At 32.7% G+C, this 27,762-nt stretch overlaps 1 pseudogene; it reads left to right on the top strand.

Annotated features, from left to right (window-relative positions):
• The first annotated feature begins 5,226 nt into the window (after window positions 1-5,226).
• On the top strand, window positions 5,227-25,762 carry LOC112040824 (2-oxoglutarate-dependent dioxygenase AOP3-like; annotated as a pseudogene).
• The last annotated feature ends 2,000 nt before the right edge of the window (window positions 25,763-27,762 follow it).

The following is a 27,762-nucleotide window of genomic DNA, read 5'->3' as shown; positions in this document are numbered from 1 at the left end:
GTTCTCTCTAAGTTTGAACGATAATATAATCCGAATAAGTTCTCAACATGTAAAGGTCATATCTAATGAAATTTTTTTCCCTTTTTCGTGGAGTTTAATAGAGGTAATTGGTAGATAGTTTACCTTTACTTCAAATAAAGAGATTGTATTTGTATTGACTATTACTTGAGTTTTCACTAGACATATTTTTTCGTAATATTACAAAATTTGTCTAGGGATGACATACTCTACTTGATTTGGTCAAATTGTGCACTAACTTAGAAAATTTCAACCCAGACTAGATAACATATGCCCTAGTAAATCTAACCCCTATTCAATAGAGTTCATGTCATTAGTCATTTTTCATCAATCACCCCTGAACCCTAAACCCAAAATATATAAAAAGCCCAAAACCGTTGATCGAAGGGCAAGGTGCTCATTGTCATGCCCGAAAAGGCAATGTTTTTTGTTTTTCCTAATGTTAGAATAATTTTTCAATGTATATTTATGTAAAATTCTTATTATGAATATCTTAAACATCAACACAAGTTTACTTTTAAGCATATTACCCACAGCCATAAGTCTTTAGACACTTTCAAAAGTAAAATATCAAATTTAGGATTAGCCACCTCGGTAATTCAACGATTTCTAGTAAAACTCTAGCTGTTTTTTAATTTTAAGTGAGAGAGGGGGGCTGGTTGTGATTCCGAGTCCTTCAATGAATGATAATTTGAATAAGAAGCTCAATGTGGATTGAACACAATTAAGATATTCTAAATATGTTGGCTAATTCCCAAGAGTCCCATAACTCATTAGAATTATCTGTTTTCTTTTACGAGGAGAACTAGGGTTCTAATCTCTTCTCCATTATTGCTGTAAATATCAAATTATCAATGAGAAATGATTGCTAATGGACAAACCGTGGCCAACCTAATAATTAATGGCATGGGGATTTCGATCTTTTCATTGAGATCAAGTAAGGATTCATCTCTCTTTAAAGGAAAACAATTGATCCCAACCATCCAAAAGTGTCCAATTCCATGAACCCGTAGCTAAAGTGCTAAACATCTTTAAGGACACTGGCAGGAGGTGAATTGGTGCTAAAATAAAAACGAAGAATAAAGGACTCATTCAAGTTGCACACATTTACAGACTGAGAAAATATTTCCAAATAAAAACTAAGTAATAATGAGGAAACTAGGGCTCGACATTGCATGTGTCCTTATAACGCATTTAGAAGGCTGCCGGCTTCAAAAAGAGAAGAAGAAACTATTTAGAGTCATAACTAATTACTGAAATAATCTTTGATATTTTGTAATCAACTAAAAATATTCTTAATCCAAAACAACAAATAACATCTAATCCGATACCAATTCAAAGATTAATTAGAGTCATGTGTATAAGTATTTTTTTAGCACTATAAAGTAATTTAATTTCTCTCTATTAAACAAACCAAAAACTAAAGGTACTTTATTATATAGGTTTTTGGTTTTTCCAAAATTCCTCACAGTCCTCTTCTAAAACATAACACCTTTCAGATAATAATCAAAGGATTGAAATTAACTTTACCACATGCTGCACAAAATCATAACAACAATGAAATAAAAAAATCATACAGATAAACCAAAAACCAGTGCTAAATATATATGGTATTCCTAAAAAAATAAAAAATAAAAAAGAATATACGGTTTTTAAGAGATTATATAAGTGGAATATGTTTGCCAAAATTTTTTTTTCTCTTTATTTTTTTAGCTTGTTTATAGTATAACATTTTAAAGCCTTATTATTTAGGTACAACTTACAAATATAAATATATTTTAATGAACTGTCAATATATAAACAAATAAACTTCCAGCAAAAAGTTGCATCCAATGTAACACATGATACAATTTATTGCACAAATGACTCAAAACTGTAATCCTAGAAAGTCAAGATTCAAGAGGAAGCTAAAGTATACTGGCTGTGTGATACCGCCACCGATGTTCCAATACTTAACTAGTCCTTTTAGATATATATATTAAATGGCTAATCTTTTACTTGAGTGGTGATACTACCATTTCATATTTTCTTTTTTGGTTCCGATCAGTAGGTGCCTTTAGTACATTTGTTAATTGACTATTTTTGGAAAGTCTTGATATTATTTTCATAGAAAATATAAAAAATTGTCAAAAAATAAAAAAAAATTTCTTTTCTCATAAAAATTTTCTTAAAATAGTTCATAAATTAATGGCCTTAGACATTCATTAACTTTTTTTAATATAATAAAAAGGTTTAAAGTTGGAGATAAGAGAGCAAAGCAGTGGCCCTTGCAAGCAACGCCTAATCTGTCCAAAACACTAGCAAGATAGCCTACAAACTTGACTCTGCTTTTGTTGATTTATAATATGCATTCCTTGACTATCCTTTGGCTAAAAATCAGAAAATAAAATTTTATTTTATATTAAAAAAAATCAACATGCAAACAAAAAAATCACACTTATATATAATATCACATCTTCCCTATTTGTCCTTCTCTAGACACTACACTACTTTGACTTATATCTATAAATTAACCTGCCATATCAATGCATTAATTCCACAGCTTTGCCTTTGTTGTTTTGAGAATTAACTTAATTAGCCGCAAACCCGCGCGTTGCGCGTGATAATTATTTTTATGCTGGTTTAATTAATTTTTTTTAACAATTTAAACTAATATAATAAAGAGTAATGTATTTCGTAATCATATTTTTATTTATTATAGGAACACTCATAAATGTAACATAGGAACAATCATAAATCATAAATATAAATTTTGGCGCACCAAAATGAAAACAATACAATTTTCTCAGAAATTCAAAAGGCAAGTTAACAAAAATATTCATTTTTTTAATAAAAATTATTTATAACATTTTGTAAATCATTAAAAAGAACATAAAATTTGGAAATTATTCTTCTAGTTTTAAACAAACTTTTTCAAACTTTATTTTTTCTGCCTACAATCCAAAATACCGAAAAACGTAACTAAAAAATTAATAAAACTTAACAATGATTAATTGGACCAATTAGGAAAACAATTTGCTGTTGATAATCTATTAAAGTTATTTTTTTTGGGTAGAAATTGCAATTTTGTCCTCCCAAAACATATTATCAGATAAACAATTATTCGCAAAATCTAAGAATTAAAATTTCTATATATGCATTATTATAAAATAATAATAATAATAATAAAAATAAAATTACAAAAGCTAAAATTTGTCACCCATCTAATTATTTTCGTTTGGCTACCTTTTGCTTTTCTCTAAATAAATGGTATTATAGAGTTTTTCTAATACAACTATTAAGAGTACTTTGTCCACCACAAATTGTAAGGCTGAATTTATTTAATCATGTTTTGGCTTTATTCCGTGCCAAATTTGCTTGTAATTTAACAATTAGATACCTTGTATTTAGGTGGGAACTATGTAAGGATAGTGTGTGAGAGAGTGTGAAGAAAACTCAAGATGCGTGCAATTCAAAGGAGTCTCGTTACTGGATCTCGCGACTGACAAGTCGCCAGAATAGCACACGTGTGAAGCATGCAGGGGGAGCTGAAGGGTCACGATAGCTAGAGCACTACAGGACAAAACTTCCAGTCTGGCCAGGCAGTTAGCTCGCGACTCGTTCCAATCGCACGCCCAAGTCACCAGAATGCCTTGTTTGTTGAAAACTAACTTCTCGCATTCCTCATACACTCTACTATAAATACCCTTATACCCACAAAATGTAGAGAGCCTTCAGAGAGAATTTTGAGAGAAAAATCCTAGAGAAAAACAAGATTGACTCATCCACAATCTTCATCTTTTGATTCTTCAAATTCCTCTACTCTCACCCTCTCCATTGTCATATCCTTGAGAGGTACATTTAGCCAAATCCTCATCTCACCATACCCATATCAGTGAGGAGGTATTTTGGTGCTTGGGAAGCAGTTCAGAAGGGACCAATTCATTTAGTTGATGCAATGGGCTATTGCAGGATCTGGTAAGCTAGAAAAGACAAAGTTTGGCGTAACCCTGTTTGAGTAAGAAGCTTGGAGGGCTTAGGTGCACTGGGTAGATTAGGCTTGGAGGGTCTTCTACTATTCATGTATCCTAACTTCATTTTCTAGTGGATTATTGACCGCCTAAAGGGCGACAGAGAGGTTTTTCACCGAGTACTTTGGTTTCCTCTTCGATAACATATCGCTGTATTATCTTTGTGTTTGCATCTCTCTCCCCTTCCTCTTTACCTTTTAATTACTGCTGTGGTTGTGATTAATTATGGTTTAGTGTGTGTTACCAATTTGGGTATAGCTTATATTTCATATTCGGCACATGTATTGTTTGATTATAAGCTTGTGTTGGTAAGTTTATTTTTGGGAGTCCAAAAGTTCATTGATGTTTTACACATTATTTGAACTTTCACAAATGATTAAAAAATAAACAAAAATTAGTAAAGTCTCATATTTTGGCATCTAAATTGAGCACTATAAAAAATCATGCTATGTAATAGAATAAATACTAAATTACAATAAATACCAAATTATCCAAATCATGCTATGTAATAGAATTATATTATATTTTTATGTCCTATATTTAATTCTTTATAATGCAATAGGATAACATTTAACAATAATAAAAAAGAAAACAAAAACAATTTAAAAAACTAAACTAAATCACATTAACCCAAAGTATAGTTTTAAAGAATATAAAAAATTATCAACCTAAAGCAAAGATGCAAGAAAAATAAAAAAATCCAAAAACAAATTGAGAGAGAGAGAGAGAACCTTTTTATTGTGAGGGAAAACTATGCATAAAATGGAAGAGATAGTGACAAATTTATAGTAGAGGGTGTGAATAAGAAGAGACAAAAATAGAGGAAGATGAAGGAAAATAGGAAGAATGATATTAATGTAGAGGGTAGTGGGAAGAATGATATTAATGTAGAGGGTAGTGGGAAGATGAAAAGGTAAGGGAGGGAGAAATGTTGGAGAAGTAGTGGAGAGATGGAAAGGTTGGAGAAGTAGTAGGGAGATGAAAAGGTAGAAAAGGAAGAAAGGTTGGAAAAGTGTAATTATTAAAAAAAATAATTGTTAAAAACAATTATAGGAAAATTGGAAAGAAAAAATATAATTACATGGATGTTAATGTGGCTCAACTGGAGCGTAGCAACAATAAATGTTACGCTTCAGCTTTTAGATATATATATAGATTCTAGGTGGACAGGAAAAGAAACCATTAACCATGGCTACAAACACAGACCAAGATTCCAGTTCTTGATTTCTCTAGTGAGGACTTGAAGCCTGGTGCAGGTTCATGGTTCTCAATGCGCAAACAAGTTTGCCATGCACTTAAAGAGTATGGTTGTTTTGTAGTAGAACTTAGCCATAAAGTTTCTTTACAACTTCACAACAAAATCTTTGATGCAGTGGGTGAGTTGTTTGATTTTCCCACAGAAACCAAAAAAAAAAAAAAAATAATAATAATAATAATCGCTTATGAAAAGCCTTTCCATGGCTATGCCTCTAGTGCTCTCCATGAACGTTTGGTGATTGAAGAAGAGGGATTTGAAATATATGGACATCTCTATCAGAAACACATACATTTAGCTATTTGTATGATTTATAATGCTTGAAATACTCTTATATTGTTGACAAAACATAGGAGTCTATAAAAACTTTATCTTTGATATAAGTAAGTACTGGTTTTTAACAATAAGTCTATTGGATAATATCATTGTCAGTTTTTTTAAGACCTTCTCCCCTCTCCCCGTGTGTGTGTGTTAAAAATATTTAGTATTCTAAAAAAAAAAAAATAGTGGGTTAATCCCACATTAGAAAATGCATGTGAGTTAAAGAGGTTTAAAGTCTGTACTATATATCCAAAAGTTAGTTTTTTTTTTGGATATATACCACTGTCAGTTTTTTTAAGACCTCTTCCCTCTCCTTGTGTGTGTGTATGTGTTTAAAATACTTAGTATTTTGGAAAAAAAAAAAAGTCTATTAACACAATGAATTATAAAATCTTTTCATAATTAATTACTGATTTGGTAATGAAAATGGTACCAATGGTGGACATGTGAAAGTAATTTTATATCAATTATAATTTGTCACCTTAACAAGTTATGAAAAAAATGGTGAAATTTGTTGTTTCTTACATTACCTGATTTTTTAAACAAGAATGATGCTAAGGATACTAAAATTTTACTACATGCATGCGTGCTTTACAAATATATTTATTACAATCTTGAACAGAAATCTCACATCTAGTGTCATGTCAGTTTATAAGTTTCTTGTAGTAAAATTTGTATAGTAATTTCAGCATTCTCCTTTAAACAATACATATTAATGGTTTTGCATCCTGTAACACTAGTTTTTGAGATTTGTCTCTTGGTTAGTGAGATTGCAGATTCATATGTGAAGTAGATGGAAGAATTAGATATATTGGTGAAGAGAATGATATTTGAAAACTATGGTTCAGAGAAGTACTATAACTCTCACATGGATTCAACTACTCATACTGTCCCATTTCTAAAGTATAATGAACCTCAAAAGACAGGGACCAACACAGGCCTTAAAAACTACACGGACAAACACTTAACTTCCATACTTCATCAAAATCGTATAAAGGGCCTTGAGATAAAAACTAAGAATGGTGAATGGATTGGTTTTGATCCCTCCCCTTCAACCTTTATATTCTTAGCAACTGATGCACTCCAGGAGGGTTACTTATAATTAATGGTTGTCATTGCAAAACTCCTATGAGGATTCCTCTTTCTTATACTATACTACCTAAAAATATTTAAGAATATGAGAAAATATTGGTAAATATAGTGGGAAATGTTATAAAAATATTCTAGCTTGTATAAGCTTATAACATGTAAAACATGTTAGGAAACTAGTGAAAGTAATTGTGATTCTATTTTGTCATGAAGCAAATGTTTTTTTCTCTTAGTGTTGTGATAAATTTAAGTCTTAATTTCCAGAGCTGGTAACAAGTTTGGTTACTGAGCCTGAGTAATGTCCCATATAGAATATTATGCACAATTGTTGACATTACTTGTATATGATCGAAATAACATTACTTTTAACTGGGTTCATCACTGAATTCCCCTTTTATTATCTATAATTCATAATATATTATGACAATAGTTGTGAAAAATATTGTGTGTCCTTCGACTTATTGATTAATAATTTCAGATTGCACCTTTCAAAATAGTATGTTATTATAATATATTCTATTATAATTGATTGATGCATGTTTCACTTGAACAAGGTATGGAGCAATGACAGGATACAAACTTGCGTCCATCGAGTTGCATTCAGTACTGAAAATGAGATGAGATATTCACTCGGGTTGTTTGCATTCAATGATAGGTCAATATGTGTGCCAGAAGAATTAGTTGATGAATATTGCCCTTTACAATACTGTTTGATGATGCACAAAAATCGTCAGTGAGCTCATTGTCCTCGATCAATCCAATGGGTATCTAAAGAACAAGAAACCAGGAACCAAACAGAGAGCACTAGTGGGGAGCCAACCAAAGACCCTTCGAAGGTTAAGTTAGTGAATGAGAAATCTCCAAGAACTCTATAGTTAGAGAGCTAGGGATTTTGTGTACTTGGGAGAAGAGGAGGTCTGATGCTTATATAGTGGTGAATAGCAAACCGAGATCCCTTGAATGTAGGGATCTTTCCTTATAGAGAAGATCTAGAATTAGGGTTCCATGATTTTAGGGTGTCTTTCCATATGAGGAAGATATGGGCGTGTAGTAGGGTCTTTGGATGTGGTGCGCAAGATATTGTCATATGAGGATATATGCGTGGAGAATACATAAAGGATTGTGGGGCCCATTAGGTCTACCTGTCGGTGTGGTCCTCTGTTCGTCAGTGTGTAATTGCTAACACGAGAAACGATTCGTCTATAGAATGTGTCCTACCTAATAAGTTTCCTAGGGGTCGCATCTTCATTAGTTCGTACCCTAAGATCCGACTGGGGAACTTATCATGACAGATTTGAGGCCTCTATAATGATGGGCTCATGGTCGATAGGCTTCGCAGCTTGTTGTCAGGATGGTGAGGATGGGGATCGTCTGTTCCTGTGAGTACCTAAATGGATGGAGAGAAATGGAGTCTTGAGCCCATCAGGGTCATTCAGGATGGGTGAACAATGAAAATTCCCGTGGGACGAAAATATCCTTATTAGCTACCCCTTACTCCGTGACTCGTCAGGGTAGTTGAAGGGTTGCAGAGTACATAGAATATTTTCATCATTTAATGTTCTTCGTCCTGGCAATCTATGTCATAAATGAGGGGCAAAAAGGTCTTTGCATTTTGTGGGGTGACATGTTGTGTCTTTTGATTTTTTCATAGGAAGCGTCATGTCACTTCGTTTTTTCTTGCTCCTTTGTTTTATAAATATGCCCACGCCCTATTGAAGTTCACTTATTTCACTCAGAAATTCACCCAAAGCTCTAGCTTTAGTCCTATCAGCCTGTCGCCTACTATTCGCTGCTTTGTCGAGCTCATTTTCTACTGTCGTCTTTGCAGGTAATGTCTTTTTCCTTATATACTCATTCTTCTTTCAATCATCCCTCCTTGGTCACCGGTCTAGTATTTGGCTTACGTGTGAGTGATTGCCCAGCTTCTATTCATTGCTTATATGTGAGAGGATGTCAAGTGGTAGTAAAGCAACGAGCAGTCATGCTTCATTGATTCGTTTAGATGACGAAGATGTTGGTCCGTCGAGTAATGACCCTATGGTGGGAGATTGGATGGACTTTTAGGAGGGAGCCGTTAGCTCACCTTTAAGAAGAAGAAGTGGTGGGAGATGAAGAGATGCAATTAGAAGGAGAAGAGATAGAGGGGGAGAGGGATGAAGTTGAGGGAGACGGAGAAAAAGAATATGGAGAAGAAGAGGACGGAGAGGAAAAGGATAGGGAAGGAGACAGAGATGGCTTTGAATCATCACGTGACAATTTTAGGCCTTTTATTCTCCCTAAGATCTGGTCAGTGAACAACTTTCTCCCCGAATTGTCAGTGAAGGTGTTTAACAAACTCCATAACTGTATACCTAGCCATATACCTTTAAGGTTTCCTGGTAAAAATGAGAAGTGCTACTCCAGACGGACGGCGGACAACGGCTTTTATGAGTCTGCCTTGGTTGCGAAGCTGAGGTTGCCTCTTACTGCGTTGCACCATCAGCTCACGGACTACCTAGACGTGTTCGTTAGCCAAATCTATCCCAACACCTAGAGGATCTTTATTGGTGCTGAGGTGTTGTTGGGGCAGATGAGTGGGGGCCACTATTAGCTTACCTTGAACGAGTTCTTTTTCTGTTATAAAGCCTAGAAGATAACAAGTTCAAAGGGTTTTTTACAATTTCGTAATGTGAAAGGCGACATTGAAACTAGTGACGGACGTGCCTGATTCCAATCAAGATTGGAAGGGCAGACATTTCTTTGTTTAGGGGACAGATTGGGTGTGTAGACCAGAAGAATGGGTGGATGTAGTTGAGTTCAATAATACTTGGAGAGTTTTAGATACCGCTAGTGAGTCTTCCGTAGTGTAATTAATCGTCCGTCATTATAGACTAATGGAGTCGCCACCTAGATTAGGTCTAGGAACCAAATTAGGTTTTTTGGGCCAATCACTTACTGTTAGGTTCTAAGACCTTAGGAACTAATATATTAAAACTTCAATATGTATTATGTTGGCAAACCATGATTAAAACATAGAGTCTAGGTTTAGGCTTGCTCAAAGTGTGATTTAATTTAAAATTAGAATCGAGTGATTGCAGAATTTATTGGTCAAAATCTATAAGGCTTGATCGATCGAAAATTAGACTCGATCGATCGAAACTCGTGCAGATTTAATTTTTTGCAGAAATTCCAATCCAGCCCAAACTCTACTTAAACGTATTGGGTTTCAAGTAAAACACTACTAGTATATAAAGAAAACCCTAAGTACGTTTTTATAAGGCTTTTCAAAGAGAGGCAAGTGTGCCTCTTTTGTATTTATGGTTTTGTACCCAAAAAACTCTCTCGTGTCTTCTACTGGTGTTATTTCTTGAAGAATCTCAAGATCCGATATTGTAGAAGTTGCTGCATTCTCTAGTCATCAAAGGTGCTGATGATCTAAACCTTCAAGGGTGGTCTTGGAGTCACAAACAGGAGAGTTTGTGTTTTTTATCACAAGTGCGGGTGTTTGGGTTGCAAAGGCAAAGGAAATAAGTAGTCCGTGGACTCGGAGCTATCACATAGTCGTGATAGTAAGTTTTCTACTCGAGGTAGCAATAGGATGTTAGTGGTCTAAGTCTTATTGTACAAACTTCAATTCTGTCATAGTGGATCAGTTTTTACCTTAAGGATAGTTAGGTTAAATCCTCCCCAAGTTTTTTACTGGTTAGATTTTCCTGGGTCATCAGATCTTTGTGTTCTTTATTTTCTGCTGCTTTATTGTTTATATTTATTTGTGTTTAACCTAATCTTGAATAACAATCTTGTTAATCAACTGAGTATAATATTAGGTTAAACATATTCTGGTAAGGGGTCTAAAAATGTACAAGTGGTATCAGAGTGGGTTAGCTCTTGATTTAGGTTATTATACCTAGAGTTGATCCTTGATCCCTGCCATCATGGATAATTTTAAGTGTCTTACTGTTTTTAATTGTGATGATTTGAATAAATATGACACTATTGTTTCTGTTGATCTTATTGATGTCTGTGAAACTCTCCCTAAGGAATTCTTGAAATCTATGAAAATTGCTAAGAAACTCATGGAAGAGTTAAAATTGACTAATCTTGAAAAAGAGGAATTGGTTGTTATATTAGATTAATCTAATAAAAAGAATGAATTTTTGAGAAATCAAATTTCCTCTCAAGATGAGAAGATGAAAAGCTTAGAATAAGAGTTAGTTGAATCTAAAGCTAAAATTGAAAATTTGACTAGTACCAAGCCTGTTGTTGATAACAGAAGTTTTTTTGTTTCTCTTAAGCCTAGAGCTAAAAAAGTTTATATCCCTCATTTCAAGAGGAATAAGAAAGAAATGGCTTATTTTGCTAGGTTAGACAAAGATAAAAGTTTCGATGTAGACGCTGAAGTTTCTAAACCTAAGTCTAAACTTATTGTTAGAAAGCATAATAAATCTGTTTTTGTGCCTACTTGTCACCTTTGTGGTGTTATTGGTCATATTAGAACAAATTGTTCTTTGTTGAGACAAAGACCAAAATCTAAGACTAGATTTGTTGTTAGGAATACTGATGTTCCTAAATTTGTTCTTGTTTGTCACTTTTGTGGTGTCTTCAGTCACATTCATCCTAATTGTCATAAATTGAAATTTAAACATTCTGTATTCTAATCTAGGATATGTGATGATATTTCTCCTGCTATAAGTCCATATAAATTGTTTCATATTCTTTTGAAAACTTTAAGCTTGTTGGCTTGTGAAAGGAATTTGCAGGATTTCAGTATTTCTCAGAAGATTGGTGTAATCCCTCAAATACACTCTAATTCTCATGGTTTTTCACCTACAAAGCCAAAGACTTGTGCTATGTGGGTGAGAAAAGATTTTCTAAGGTGAGTGTTGTTGACTTGTCCCTAATTGAATTCTTTCAATTATTTGTGGACATGCTTACTTTTAGTTTTTGGTTGTTTTATTTTCTTAGGTTGTTTTGATTATTCAAAAATCCAAAAAAATTGAAAATTTTCAAAAAGACAAATATATTTTATTTTGCGTCTAGATTTATTTTTCTTGAGGATTACATGAATTATGATATCTCTCTCTTGATTTAGAACATGCTTAACGTTGTGGAGAAACTTGAATAGTATGTATTGCTCAACTAAGTGTATGATTGATTTTGTATGAGTATGTACTAGTTTGTATATGTACTCATGAGTTAATTAAGAAATTGATATTTCTTGTTTGAGTACCCTTTATAGCTTAGTTTAGCACTGTCATGCATTGTTTTTGCATTTTATTCATTTAGCATAATGTGTGCTTGTAGTTTTGGTCTTAAAATTTTTTAAACCCAAAAGATTTTTATGTGTTTTGTATTACACATCATGAATATGTAATTGAGGTTGGCCTATTATCTTCGCATAACATGCCTGTGTACCTTGTTTAGCTTAGATGAGCTTATTTTTTTGCACTTTCCTAGTTTTAACTACATAGTGCATGTTGTGTGGGAGTTGTTTATAGTTTTTGATCACATGATCTTAATTTTGAAGTCACATGCTTTTGATTGTAAGGACTAAAAAATTCTAAGAAAAATGCATAAATAACCATCTTACCACTGTTTACTAGCCAATCATGAACACCTTAGTGCATATTGTAAGATTTTGTACTCGAGAAAGTGTAGCACATGCACAAAAAGAAAATGGGGTGTAGCCTTGGAATAAAAAAATATAATAAAAATGGTGTGTGCATTATAAGGCTAAAATAAAAAAAATATAAAAAAAATGCATGATTGCAAACTTGTTTTCTAGGAGATGTGAGAGTTATATGATGTAACTCTTTAGGTGATAGTTACTTACAAACTTATGTGATGAATAATGTAGAAATTGTGATTGATTACTATCTACATATTACCTCACATGTATCTCATGCTATTATTAGTTGCACATACTTCACAAGTTATTTTTTGCTAAACTTAGTACATGAAATTGTGTGTGAATTTGGTTTGGCCATCCAAGATTATACACTTTATGATGTTTGATGCAAAATTCTTTCAGGATTGGTTTAAATTTTGAGAAGAAAAATCTAAAACCTAAAAAGTTGAAGATTATGTGTTTTGAAAAACTTTTAGAATCATTTACATGCATTTCATGTCATGAAAAATCTTTTGAAAAATGATTCTGCAGAAAAATTTTTGGTTTTTCAAAAAATTCTGTTTTTTAGAGCCTCGATCGATCGAATCCGTTTTTTGATCAATCAAAAATTTCTAGGTTTTTTATGCTTGCTTCTGCCTAACTCGATTGGTATTCGATTGATGCTCAACTAATCGAAACTGAAAAATTTTCAGTTTCTAAGTTTTTGACCAAATTGTTTTTTATGCATCATTTATGTTTAGGATTCGCATGCATTGCATTGTTTTTTGCATCCATCTTGCAGTTTTGCAGTCATATCTCTCATTGTTTTCACACATAACATGCATACACTTTGCTAAATTGGGTACTCAACTTGATTTAAAAAGTGATTGATTAATTTTTGAGTCCTTTGTAAATTTTAGTATATGCTATTTTTTATGTGTGAACTGCAGAAAATATTTTTCTTAAGAGATATGATGGATAATTAATGTGTAAATATTTTCTCTACTTGATTTGAGTTCATAAGACCATTTGCTTATGGGTCACATAGTGTCAAGTGTGCATTTATTGAAAGAGAGAATATTTGTGTTCATATATAACCTCAATTTTTTTTGAGTTTGGTTTGTGTCTTTTTATTTATCTCTACCTCCTAAATTTTCCCCAAAACTGTTTTTCCCAAAACTTGGGTTGTTTTTCCTATTTTTATAGTGGGAGAAACTTGTTTTTAACCTTTGTTGTTCTTAGGGGGAGTTGTTGCTCTTCATAGGAGGAGTTGTCTCTATTTTCTATAGAGTTGAATTGTTTTGTGTTCCCCTAATTCTCTATTTTCTCTTATTCTTTGTTGCATATGTTTACTATTTACTCTTTGATTAGGTTGTCTTTGTCAATACGTGACAAAAAGGGGGAGAAATAGATGAAATGTGGGAATCCTATTTATAAAGGTTTTTAAAATGTTTTGCTTAGGGGGAGATAAAATTATTTTTGAAAGGGGGAGAAAATAAAAATTTTAATGTATTTAACTTAGGGGAAAAGTTGGTTCGCATAATTGTTATTTGCTTTAGTTTGTTTATTTTGGTTTACTTGTATTTTCCACACATGCGTTTATGTGTTTGTTGAGTGTTTCAGGAATTTACGGGTTAATTCAATCGCAGTTGCTATCTACTTTTGCAATTGATAGATAATGGTTAGGTTGAATTGTAATTAGGGTTTCAACATGTAATTGGGCTGTTTTTATTTTGAGCATTTTACTTTTTGTAATGTGTTTTGTTGCGGATTGCCAAAAGGGGAGTTTGTTAGGTTCTAAGATCTTAGGAACTAATGTATTAGAACTTCAACATGTATTATGTTGGCAAACCATGATCAAAACATAGAGTCTAGGTTTAGGCTTGCTCAAAATGTGATTTAGTGTAAAATTAGAATCGAGTGATTGCAGGATTTATTAGTCAAAATTTGCAAAGCTCGATCGATTGAAACTCGTGCAGATTTAATTTTCTACATAAATTCCAATTCAGCCTAAACTCTACTTAAACGTATTGGGTTTCAAGTAAAACGCTACTAGTATATAAAGGAAACCCTAAACACGTTTTTATAAGGCTTTTCAGAGAGAAAATAGTGTGCCTCTTTTGTATCTTTGGTTTTGTACCCAAAAAGCTCTTTCATTTCTTTTACTGGTGTTATTCCTTGAAAAATCTCAAGATTCGGTATTGTAGGAGTTAGTACCTTTTCTAGTCATCATAGGTGTTGATATCTAACCCTTCAAGGGTGGTCTTGGAGTCACAAACATGAGAGTTTGTGTTTTTTATCACAAGTGTGGGTGCTTGTGTTGCAAAGGCCAAGCAAAGAAGTAGTTCGTGGACTTGAAACTTTCACATGGTCGTGGTAGTAAGTTTTATACTCGAGGTAGTAATAGGATGTTAGTGGTCTAAATCTTATTGTACAAACTTCAATTCTTTCATAGTGGATCTGTTTTTACCTTGAGGATAGCTAGGTTAAATCCTCCTCAGGTTTTTTATCGGTTAGATTTTCTTGGGTCATCAGATTTTCGTGTTCTTTATTTTCGACTGCTTTATTGTTTATGTTTATTTTGTGTTTAACCTAATCTTGAATAACAATCTTTTGAATCAACTTAGTATAATATTAGGTTAAACATATTCTGGTAAGAGGTCTAACATGTGAGATCAAACAAGCGTGTTAGAATCCATAAAAAGCTAAACTAACCTAAAACAAAAACATAAAACATCAACATAAACAACAAAACATGAAACAAAACAAACAATTAAACAAAACTACATTAAATCAATAAACATATTAAACTAACCTAGGGATTGCAATAACAATATAAGAACAAGAAGAACATATTATAAATAACCTAAAATCATATTAATACATATCAAACATAATCATGAACATCAAACAAATCAAATATAAAAACGATGTTAAGAAACTCATTTGAATCTTATTGAACAAGGAAAGAGTTCATGGAAAGAATACTTACCTTGCTTTAGATTATGAGTTTAGAGTTTGTTTAACCAACCCCTCAGTGCCTACAACACAAAGATTAGATTGATAGGACAAGAATAATCAAAAGTACACAATAGTTTAGGTAGACATGGCAATACGGGTCAGAATTTTCTGACCTGACCCGAACCCCATTTTTTTTTTACCTAAAGCAAAAACAGGTTGACCCGTGACCCGACTCGATTTTTTTTTTTTGGGTCAACCCGACCCGACCCGAATAACCCGTGACCCGACCCGTTAAAAAAAATTCGCTAAAAAAATATTTAAATTACATCCTGATACTAAGTGTATAAAACACAAAGTACAAAAACTAATAATCAATATATATTATACATTAGGGAGAATGACTACCAATAAAAGCTAGCTAGCCTAGCATTTTTTTTTTGGTTGTTGTTGTTGAGAAGCTAGCTACTAGCCTAGCTTCAGTGCTTGCCTTGCCAAATCAATTGCCATCAGATAGGACAAAAGGTCCTCAACACGTTACATAACACGGGCCATGGCTGTCAAGTGACGCAAGAGTCAAGACAAGTAGACAACCATTTAAAAAAAAAAATATATATATATATATATATCATTCAGTTGAGCTGAGCTATAGTCCATTGTCCAAACTCCAAAGCCAAAAGCACAAACAAATAAACACGTCTTTTACCTGAAAATGTGGAAGCTACGTTGTGTATTAAAAGTTGGCTATATAGATTTGAAGGTAATTTCATTTTTTTATAGTAATAATTATACAATTTTATTTCTTTATTGATTTGCTTTCATGGTACATTAAGTTTATATTAAAATATTGTATTGTAGATGAAGATGCTAACAAAATTGGTCAACTTAAGTTACAATTTGCAAGTATGAATATTTGCAGTGCTAAATCTACTACCAATGTTGAGTAGATTGATATTGAGGTATAATTTTTATAAAATATTTACTTATTCTTCTTTACTTAATATGTTATGTTTATTTTTAAATCTTTTTTTGTTTAGTTTATCTTTTTAAGTAATCTAACTTTACTATTATTTTAAATGCAACAATAACATGTACACTTAAGAAGACCGATAACTTGCTACTTTGCTGGCTTACTTATTTTGTTTGTTTTAAGATCTATCTCTTTTTGAAGATGTAAACTTGTAATTATATGCATTTTGACAGTAAACTTTTAACATTGAAGATTTTTTCCATCATGAATTTATGACTATAAATAATTTTTGTCATGCTCAAAACAATCAGAATTGGAAAGATATTAACAAGTGGCATTAAGTGCAATTCATTTGCGTAATTGATTTTTTTCATTCTCTCTAAACAGGTTATCATTGATTTGTTTTTGTAATTGAAGAAAAAAAAACTTGTTTGAAAAATACGGGTAAACCCGACCCGATTCGCAGCCCGATTAACCCGTTTAAAAATGACCCATTTTGACTCGCAAACCCGACCCGACCCGTTTTGCCATGTCTAAGTTTAGGTAATCACAACTCAAGAACAAACTTTAATTGAAAAAGGCTTTTGAGAAATCAATTTTGGAAAATATTTTCTGCCTTAAAACTAACTAAATAGAGGTTTTAATTTTGCAAAAAAAGGTTCTAAGGTGCTGCCCTAGGGTTTTGAAAAGAGAAAAAAAAGTTTTAGAGAAGATGGAGGCAAAAAAATCACTCTCTCTAGCTAGCACTTTGATTGGAGACATAAAGTGAGTATTTGTAAGTAAAAATAAGGATTTTGGGGGCTGTTTAGTGATCTTTGCACGTGCTCAAGGGTCTATAGGCCGGCCCACATCAAATAATGGTGTTTTGGGCCCTTAAAATGAAGTTTTAAAACCCAGAAAATCGAACTGCCTAGTTAGCCTAATGTTAAATAGTCATAACTTACTCAATATAAGTTCAAATTAAGCAAAATTTATGTTCAAATTGAAGCCCAAGATACCTACTTTCCAATGAAACAAACCTAACACAGAAATTCTTTGTAGATCAGAAGTTATGGTTAAAACAGTGAGTAAAGGTCATTTTTTAGTATTGATTTCAAAGAAATTTGAGTACTTTTAAGTTGTGATTACTTCCAAACTATTGTGAATTCATTAATTACCTTTGGTTGACATATGTCAAGCTCATCACTAGGGCCAGAGACCAAAATTTATTAATGGGTACAAAATGTGGTGTCTACAGCCATAAAATCAGATACTACCTTTCTCTTTTTTGCATATTCCTGTTATTCTGTCTTTAACCCTTTCTTGTTTTTGGTCCGTCAGCTCAAGCGTCGACAGTGATCAACAAGGAGCAGAGGGATTTTTTGAGACGGATCTTACAGATCCCCTTAATAGAGAGGAGTTGGAAGAAGCTAGTGATGCTTGATACTTTCAATGCATATTGTGGAGGACCAGTGCTGATAGTTGAAGCGAGAAGGTTGGATGCTCAATCCTACCGACGTAAGTATTTTTGTCCGTCTCTTTTTTAAGGCTATAGACCTTCAAAGAAAGGCTAGCAGTTTGCCAAGCCCTGCTACTAAGACGAGCCATAAGAGGAAGAATCAAGTTGATGGGGGACGTCTGGCGAAGAAGATCATCAGCCAACCCGTCGCTTCAGACCCGACGGGATCCCAGGGAATCCTAACCCTCCCTGTCATGGCTTGGGTAAGGGTTTGATGATGGCTCGTGGCCCCATCATTAATGAGCTAGTCCCTCTGCAGGTCCTTCTTCTGGTGAAGGACGAGTAGCATGCAATCTAGACGGCTCATTCCATTGTCAAGGATGTGGATCTTGATGAGAAGGACGCCTTGGGGGACTCTGGACAATTAAGTTATGTATTAATAACTTTCTAAGTCATGTATTAATGATGGATTCGTTATGTATTAATAATTTTTTAGGTAATGTATTAATGACGATTAAGTTATGTATTAATGACTTTCTAAGTCATGTATTAATGACGATTAAGTTATGTATTAATAACTTTCTAAGTTATGTATTAATGATAGATTCATTATGTATTAATAACTTTTTGGGTAATGTATTAATGATGATTAAGTTATGTATTAATAACTTTTTCGGTCATGTATTAATGACGATTAAGTTATGTATTAATAAATGTTAGGTTCTAAAAGTTTAGAACAATTGGCAAACCATGAATATAAACTTGTCTAGATATAGATTTAGAGTCTATGAAGTCATATTAGACAATGCTCAAAGTGCTGCAAGTCAGAATTCAAAGAACATACAAGCTACAGGTTTAGAAAGTCAAAATTAGACTGGTTCGATCGATCAGGAAAATTTTTCAATCAATCAAGAGAATTTTTTGATCGATTAGGAGAATTTTTCAATCAATCGAAAGTCGCAAATCAGCAAAAATTTGTAAACGTAAAAAGCCCATAACTTGTTCATTTGAAGCCCAAATCGCATTCTGTTTTTTTTTCCCAATATTTAAATGACATTATAAGCTAACCCTAGAGGGGTTTTTAAGAGAGAGGAGTGATTTTTATGCTTCTAATTGCAGATCTAGGGATTTTAGAACCAAAGCTCTCTCAAGTATTCTACCGGCAATATTCTTTGAAGAAACTCAAGACCCAGTGTTATAGAAGTTGCTGCTACAAGATTAACTACTAATGGTGATCTGAAACCTTTGAGTGGGATTTCAAAATCACAAACGTGGATATTTTTGTTACAAATTCAAGATAGAAGAGTCTGTAGATTCGGAGTTGCACGTGGTCATGTGAGTAAGTTCTACAAGAGGTAGCTTTAGAATTTAGGAAAAAATCTATTGTAAACTTCCATTCTATCATAGTGAATTTGTTTTACCTTGAGGATAGCTACATCAAATCCTTCCCAGGTATTTTACCTTGAAACTGGACTGTTTCATTAGTTTTCATGGGTAATCATATCGTTATCTTATTTATTTTTCCACACTGCATGATATGATTTATTTCTGTTTAACCTCAATATGATAATTAACCTAAGTAATCACTTGACTAATATATTAGGTTAAACAATTTGTTTTAAGGGGTCTAAACAAACAAACAATGACTTTTCAAGTCATGTATTAATGACAGATTCGTTATGTGTAAATAACTTTTGGCAAAACTACACTGCTGGTCTTTGAAGTTTACCCTATGAGCACAATTGGTCTCTCAAGTTTCAAGTGAGTGCTATTAGTCCCTTAAGATTTGAAAATGTGTTGTGTTGGTCCTTCAACTAACTTTCATTAGTTCTATTGCTTACGTGTCTAACAGAATAATGACATGTCAATTTTTAAATCACTTGACTTGAGATATTTTTTATTATTAAAAAACTACACATACGCACAAACTCACAATCTGAATTTTCAAACTCTTTTTACAGATTAGACTTATCCCAATCCCCATACAACCCAAAACCCTTAAGCCAGAACCTCTATACAAGCCTCCACAGAAATTCCAAATATCAAGCCATAACCATCACAAACTCATAGCTAAATCCAAATCTTTTTACCGAACTCCACCACTCTTGACAAAAGCCACAACGACCCTAATTAAGGATTATAATACCTCATCTTCCCAAATTATACAACGTTAAGATTTATTCATGACGCCAACCAATAAAAGCCACACATCATGGGACCTCAACTCGCCATATATTTTGCTAAGGAAAGCTTGTCAGCCCCTATTCTCAAAGCCTTGTATTAATCTTTCACATAGAATCTATGACTTTTACATAGAGTCCAAACCATTTTGTCTTCTTCCCCCTTAAAAGATCTATTCAAAAGAATGGATCGGCTTGATATTCTCCTCCGTTTCTTTGTTACCAAAGAATGGGTCAACTTCATTGTTTAGACCCATAGCTAACTACATAAAAGATCCAAATTTATATAAAAGAAATCATTTTTTTTTTTTCAGTTTTAATATTTGATTTGAACCAAGTGTATATTATAGAAAAAAAATGTGTGAGGTTTTTATTTCACGATGAGACCTACAGCAGTTGCGGCTTGGTTGTTGGTATTGCAATGGAGGCTGACATTTAAGTCTAAGTTAAAACTTTTTTTGACAACTCAGATTGTGAGTTGGTGATCATGTGTAATTTTTTAATAATAAAAAATATGCCATGTCACTTAAAAGTTGACACATCATTATTTCGTTAGACATATGAGCAATAAAATTAATCAAAGTTAATAGAATGACCAATAATGCTCATTTTTTAAACTTAAGAGACTAATAGTGCTCACTTGAAACTTGAGAGAACAATTGTGCTCACAATTATAATTTTAATAGGTCATGTATTAATTACAATAAGTTATGTATTAATAACTTTATAGGTCATGTATTAATGACGATTAAGTTATAACTTTCTAAGTCATGTATTAGTAACCATTAAGTTATGAGAAAACATTAGGTCAGGCTGTGGCGTAAAACACTGGTTTTACGCCATCCAATAGCCCTTTGCCATGTCACCCATCTCTTAAATCCCTAAGGAGAAAGAGAAACAAAATGATTTACAAAAAAAAATAAAAAATAGTCTCGCCGTTTTCCTCTGCTTCACCACGCTGTGTCCTCTGCCGTGACCACGAAACACTCGAAAGTATGTTTGGTTGCCAAGAAACCTAGGGAATTAAAGAAAGAAGAAAATTCAAAATGCAGGAAAACCCAAAATATTTACTTCCAAACCCAGGAAAACGAACTAAACGCAGGAAGTCCCTCCTCCCTTTCTCTTAACCCCTATGAAATTAAAATAAAAACACCAAAAACCCCATGTTTCAAAATCAATTTTCCTAGATTTTCCCTCGTTTTCTTAGAAGATAATGGACATTAAAAAAAAAAAAAAGGACCAAAAACGGAGAAGAGATATCAGATTAACCGAAAAAACAAAAAAGAAAAAGAAAAAGAAGAAGAAAACCCCATCTCTCTCTGTCTTCAAACTTAAACATAAAATGAACATAATCTCTAGAAATTCCCACCCTTGCGAATAAACCCAATTTTATAATATAAGGGGGGGGGGGGGGGGGGGGGAAGAAACCCTATGAAATAGGGGGGGGGGGGGTGGGGGAAGAAACCCTATGATTCAATAATCAAATTTGACAGATTTTTCATTGGTTTTCTCAGCACAAACAACGGAGATTTAAATAAAAAGAGAAAAGATAAAGAAGAAGAAGAAAGATCCACCTCTCTCTAGCTTCAAAGTCCAAAACATTTTCTCTGAAAGAAGCTTCTTGAACCCCAAAATTAGAGGGATTATTTTTATTAATAAGGTTGTCTTCTTGTTGATTAGTGTCCTCCTCACCCACACCCACACCTACACCCATAATCTCACAGGGAGGAAGCAGAGATGAAGTAGAGGACAAGATGCGGTGAAGCAGAGGAAAACAGCATGATTTTTTTTTTTTTTTTGAAATTGTTCTATTTCTCCAGAGATTTAAGTGATGAGTGACGTGGCGAAGGATTATTGGATGGCATAAAACTAGTGTTTTATGCCACAGCCTAACCTAATGTTTTCTCTTAAGTTATGTATTGACAACTTTTTAAGTCATGTATTAATGACGAATTCGTTATGTATTAATAACTCTTTAAGTCATGTATTAATGACGATTAAGTTATGTATTAATAACTTTGTAGGTCATGTATTAATGACGATTTAGTTATGTATTAATAACTTTCTAAGTCATGTATTAATGACGGATTCGTTATATATTAATAACTTTTTAGACCATGTATTAATGACAGATTCATTATGTATTAATAACTTTTTAGATAATGTATTAATGAAAATTAAGTTATGTATTAATAACTTTCTAAGTCATGTATTAATGACAAATTCGTTATGTATTAATAACTTTTTAGGTAATGTATTAATGACGATTAAGATATGTATTAATAACTTTTTAGGTCATGTATTAATGACGGATTCATTATGTATTAATAACTTTTTAGGTCATGTATTAATGACGATTAATTAGGTATTAATAACTTTTTAGTAAACCTTATGTAAGGCTAGCACACCTTTTCCAATAAAAATTGAAACACATAGAAGTCACATTGAATTTGGACATGTTTTGTATACGTACAACTCAATAATTTTGGGCTTGGACATGTTTTGTATACGTACAACTCAATAATTTTGGGCTATAAAAGTAGAAGTGAAATGCATTTCAAGTGTAATCAAATATCTTTTCTGAGCACTAGCAAGATGAAACAAAAGATAATATCCCAGTTTTATAGTTTTGTGTTTGTCCTTCTCTTGGTCTCTGGCCTAATTAGTTCTTATTCGTTTAAAAAGAAACATGTACGAATCGTCGACAACCTCAACAACGAAACTATAAACTATCATTGTCAATCAGCACAAGATGATTTGGGCATTAGAACTCTTCATCCTAATGAACAATGGGAATTCTCTTTTCATAATGCTATATATGGCACGACAAGATTTTATTGTTCTTTTTGGTACAATAACTTCAATGCTAGTTTTGATGTATATCTTGCTGACGATCATTGGTTAAAGAATTGTGGTGGGGACCATTGCATTTGGACAGTGCAATATGATGGATTCTACTTGTATCAAATACAAAAGGCTGTAAATGTGAAGATGCATGATTGGCAAAAATGGTAGAAAGTATGCATATCACAGTAGCCAATCATGCTTGTTGGTGTGAATCTTCTGGCTAACCATGTATGCCTTATGTCTGTTTTCGAAAATAAAGAAGGATTTTATTTCACTAATTAGTTCTTATTCGTTTAAAAAGAAACATGTACGAATCGTCGACAACCTCAACAACGAAACTATAAACTATCATTGTCAATCAGAACAAGATGATTTGGGCATTAGAACTCTTCATCCTAATGAACAATGGGAATTCTCTTTTCATAATGCTATATATGGCACGACAAGATTTTATTGTTCTTTTTGGTACAATAACTTCAATGCTAGTTTTGATGTATATCTTGCTGACGATCATTGGTTAAAGAATTGTGGTGGGGACCATTGCATTTGGACAGTGCAATATGATGGATTCTACTTGTATCAAATACAAAAGGCTGTAAATGTGAAGATGCATGATTGGCAAAAATGGTAGAAAGTAGGCATATCACAGTAGCCAATCATGCTTGTTGGTGTGAATCTTCTGGCTAACCATGTATGCCTTATGTCTGTTTTCGAAAGTAAAGAAGGATTTTATTTCCCTTTCTATTTCACTTTCATTTTTATATGTTAGATATATTTGTCTAATGCCATTAAATTTAATAATTGGCCGAATTTATTGTTGAACTTGTTTATTTTGTGTTGAAAAATTTATTTATTAATCTTGCCAAATATATGTTTTTGCCAATGAGAAACTGATAATGCAAAAAATCATCAGTTGAGTTCTCTTCTATGCAGACGGACAATGAGGATGGATTCGTCGAGGGACAAACCTGCAATAAGATGTGAAACAAAAAAATATGGATACACCGGTGTGGTGTGTGCCAAAAACCCTCCAATCTATGATAAAGTCACTTGGAATTCAATTGGAATATCACAATGGAATTCAACTTTGGGAGTATTTTTGGGATTAGAATTATGTACCTTTTGGTTTTGTTCCTCTCTAGCTTTATAGCCATCTTGTCTTTAATGACCAATGGATCTCTGCATTCATTCTCATTTGTAACGGTTAATACATTACAAACGGTTAATACATTTAATGCTTTGATTTGTGTAACGCAGGGGTGAAGCCAGGGGGGTTGAGAGGGGGCAACTGCCCCCCTGACTCCTCCTAAAAAAGCACATGAGTACTAGTATATAGAAATCATTAAATGCTTTGCCCCCTTTGACCTAAGGAAAAAAAAAACAAAACAAAACAAAATAGCAATTTCTACTTAAACAAGAAAATAACTCTGACACCAAAGAAAGTGGAAAATTTTCACGGCATAGAGACATTCAGTGCACTTTATTCCCCTTTTAAACCAAAACTGACATCACTATTGTTTTAAAATAAATTTATCTTCTCCTAGGATTTAGCATGTCACTATTCACGGCACTTTGGATGTTTATCCCAATTTTTCCATTTTTATTTTTATTTTTTATTTAAGAAATTTCAATTGTTTGTGGCTCTACAACAAAGCATTTGTAGTGAGAAAAAAATAGTATGATATATAATTAATGGGTCCATATAGATGTATATTAATTGTTGCACTAATCAGACAGCAATCAACCATATTAAAGAACAAAGTTGGGAAAATGAAAAATTATATTACATGACTCGAGTCATTAAATATGAATAATATGATGTGTCACACTGTCACTATATTATGAAAGTTGAAAAATATGAAGGGAGCTAAAAAGCAACTATCCTAACTAGGAAGTAGGAAGAAATGGAAATGGAAGCATCAAATAGAGATAACATTGCATTACAAAAGTTAAACAATTACATATAACATACTTAATACACCATAAATTAGTAAGGCCACAAATAGAAAAGCTTCCCTCATTGCCAGATTTGACTTCTAAAGAGGTCTAGATGATAATAAAAGTACAACATGAAACCAAGAGGCTTCAATATTTACTTTTAGCAATGTTGTACAAACTGATTTTAATGTCTTTATGGATTTAAATAAATCTCTTGCTTTGGTTGTTATTTGTTAGTATAATTTTTTTTTAATGAAAATTACAGTTGCTTACAATGGTTTATATCGATTTTTTTAAAAAAAATTTTAAAAATATATTTACTTTAATTCTTGCCTCCCCTCAACTAAAATTTTAGTTCCGCCACTGCTCCAGGTGGGTTATTTATAATTAATGGTTGTCATTACAAATCTCCTATAAGCATTCCTCTTTCTTATACTACCTAAAATATTTAAGAATATGAGAAAATATATAGGTAATTATAGTGGGAAATATTATGAAAGTATGCTAGCTAGTATAAACTTATAAAATGTAAAACATGTTAGGAAACTAAAAGTAATTATGATTCTAATTTTTCATGAAACAATTGTATTTTTTTCCTTAGTGTAGTGATCAATTTATGCCTTAATTTCCGGAACTGGTACGTAACAACTTTGTTTATTGAGCATGAGTAATATTCCATATACAATATTATGCGCAACTGTTCACATTACTTGTATATGATTGAAGCCACATTACTTTTTAACTGATTATCTACATTAATTCACAATAAACTATATATGTCAATAGTTGTGAAAAATATTACTTAGACTTATCAATTTATAATTTCAAGATTGTACCCTTTGAAATAGTATGTTATTATAATATATTCTATTATAATTGAGCGATGCATGTTTCACTTGAACAAGTTATGGAGCATTAATGACTGGATACAAGCTTGTGTCCATTGAATTACGTTGAGTACTGAAAATGAGACGAGATATTCACTCGGGTTTTTTGCATTAAATGATGTGGGACAATATGTGTGCTAGAAGAATTTTGATGAAGATCACCCTTTACAATACCGTCCATTAAATATTCTTGAATATTTCAAAGAACAAAAAGCACAAGCTAGTCACGGAGAACTTTCAGTCAAAGCCTATTGTGGTGTTTGAACTCATTCATTCCAGAAAAGCATATCTCAATGCTATTTTTATTGCGCACTGGGGGTTGATTTTAGCGTCTTCCTAAGTCAAAAGTGTTTAGATATGTTTTTATAAGAAATTTTAAAAAAAAGCAGAAAAAGTTATTTTTATTGTGCTTCCCACAAGTTTAATGGGCTTTCAATAAGGATATAGGAATGAATAAACATGTTATGTACTTCAATTTTTTTTTGGCTGAATATGTACTCTAAATATAACTAATAAATAAAAGTATTGTGATATCAAAAACAAAAATATTTTATCCCCCAATTTTCGAAGTAGAAATTCTTTATCTTGTTGCCAAAAGTCTTGTAGCCCAATTGACACATCATGATATTTCCAATATTTGAGACATCTAAAGTTCAAACCTCTCTCCTCCATCCTCCCCCTCTTATTGTTATAATTTGTAACTATTAGATTATCAAAAGTGAATTCTTTATCCCACCATGTTAGTGAGACTAACTAATACGAGAGATAAGGAACTGCGTATTTATTTTATTATCAGAGTATTTTATAGTTACCCCCACATATCACACTTAGCCACGCATTACATTTTTTTTTTTCAATAATTAAAATCTAATCTCAACTAGAAGTGAACTCTCCGTCAATTCTCACAAGCTCTAGCCCACCCCCAAAAAATTGCTGCTAAAGCATTAATCTTCTGACACCCAAAATTTGTTACACCATAAATGGATTAAAAAGCATGGGTCTTATTGTTTTTAATTTAGAGGGGAAAAAAAAAGAGGATGAATGATTTTCTATAAAAACAAGGCCTGGAACAAAACATATCCCTCCACACCACCCCCCCCCAACCCCCCCCCCCCCCTTCCCCCCTCAGTTAACTTTAAGCATGCATTACATAATAAAATTGATCTTGTTTCATTACTTGCACTTGTTAATTTCATTATTGTCTTCTTGTTTTGTTGCTTGTTCCCATTATTGCTTGTTTTTGCTGCATGATTTAATTTTAAACCATCATGCCATGAAAATAAAATTACTACATTTGTTTTAATTGTTGTAATAATTTCAAATAATGATTATTTTTGTGTCCTTTAAATAACAAAATAAACTTTAAATTACCCTTGCTTATTAATAGATATCAGTTGTAGAATTGGTCACCATTTGATCTAATTCCGCCAAAAGCTTCATGAATGAATTAGTTCTCTCGCTAACCAAGAGGAAAACACAACAAATTAAAAAGTGTTATTGTTACATAATTGTACAAAGTTTTTTAAAAATAAAAAGTATCAAGCATAAGCTATTAGAGAATACTGTGGTTTATTTATTTTTTTTTTCAATTAAGAACTATAATTAAAAAAAGAGAAGACAAGATTTAGATTAGATTATCACCGGACATGATCATTTCCATTAGGCCAGAAGATTTTGGTCAACTTATGAGTTTCTTCCTTGGAGGTTGCATTATCAATCAACATGCGTTCAAAAGGAGCAGTAGCCCATGGAAAGGCCTTTCAGAAGTGACTTTCCTTTTGGTTTCCATGGGGAACTCAAACAACTCTCCAACTGAGCTAAACATTGTGTTGTGAAGCTCTAAAGGAATTTTATTGCCAAGTTCCGCTACAAAAACAACTGTACTCTTCAAGTGCACGGCAAACATCTTTGCGAGCTGACAACCATGAACTTGTTCCGGGCTTCAGCTCCAAGTTGGAGTCTTGGAGAAATCCTTGTGTTTGGATAGCCATGGTTAGTCTTCTGTTTTGACTTTTGAGGGCTGCGAAGGCAAAACTGGGTAATGCATTGGTATGCATTAATGCTGTTATTTATAGATAGATGTCAGTCAATGCAAATAGCGTCTTGAAAGTTGAAAGACAGGAATGAATGGAAGCTAATGATTGGAGGAATACAATTAATTTTTTTATACCATTTTTTTCCCATACTCCACCAATTAAGTATGTATCAAGACAGATCCAAAAAAAAAAAAAGTATATATCACGATTTGCGAGAAGGCAAATATA

Source organism: Quercus suber, unplaced genomic scaffold (genome assembly GCF_002906115.3).
Source record: "Quercus suber isolate HL8 unplaced genomic scaffold, Cork oak 2.0 scaffold_9, whole genome shotgun sequence".
In the NCBI taxonomy this organism is placed as follows: Eukaryota; Viridiplantae; Streptophyta; class Magnoliopsida; order Fagales; family Fagaceae; genus Quercus; species Quercus suber.
The sequence above is the reverse complement of the archived record's forward strand: the minus strand, read 5'-3'. Positions and strand labels throughout refer to the sequence as shown.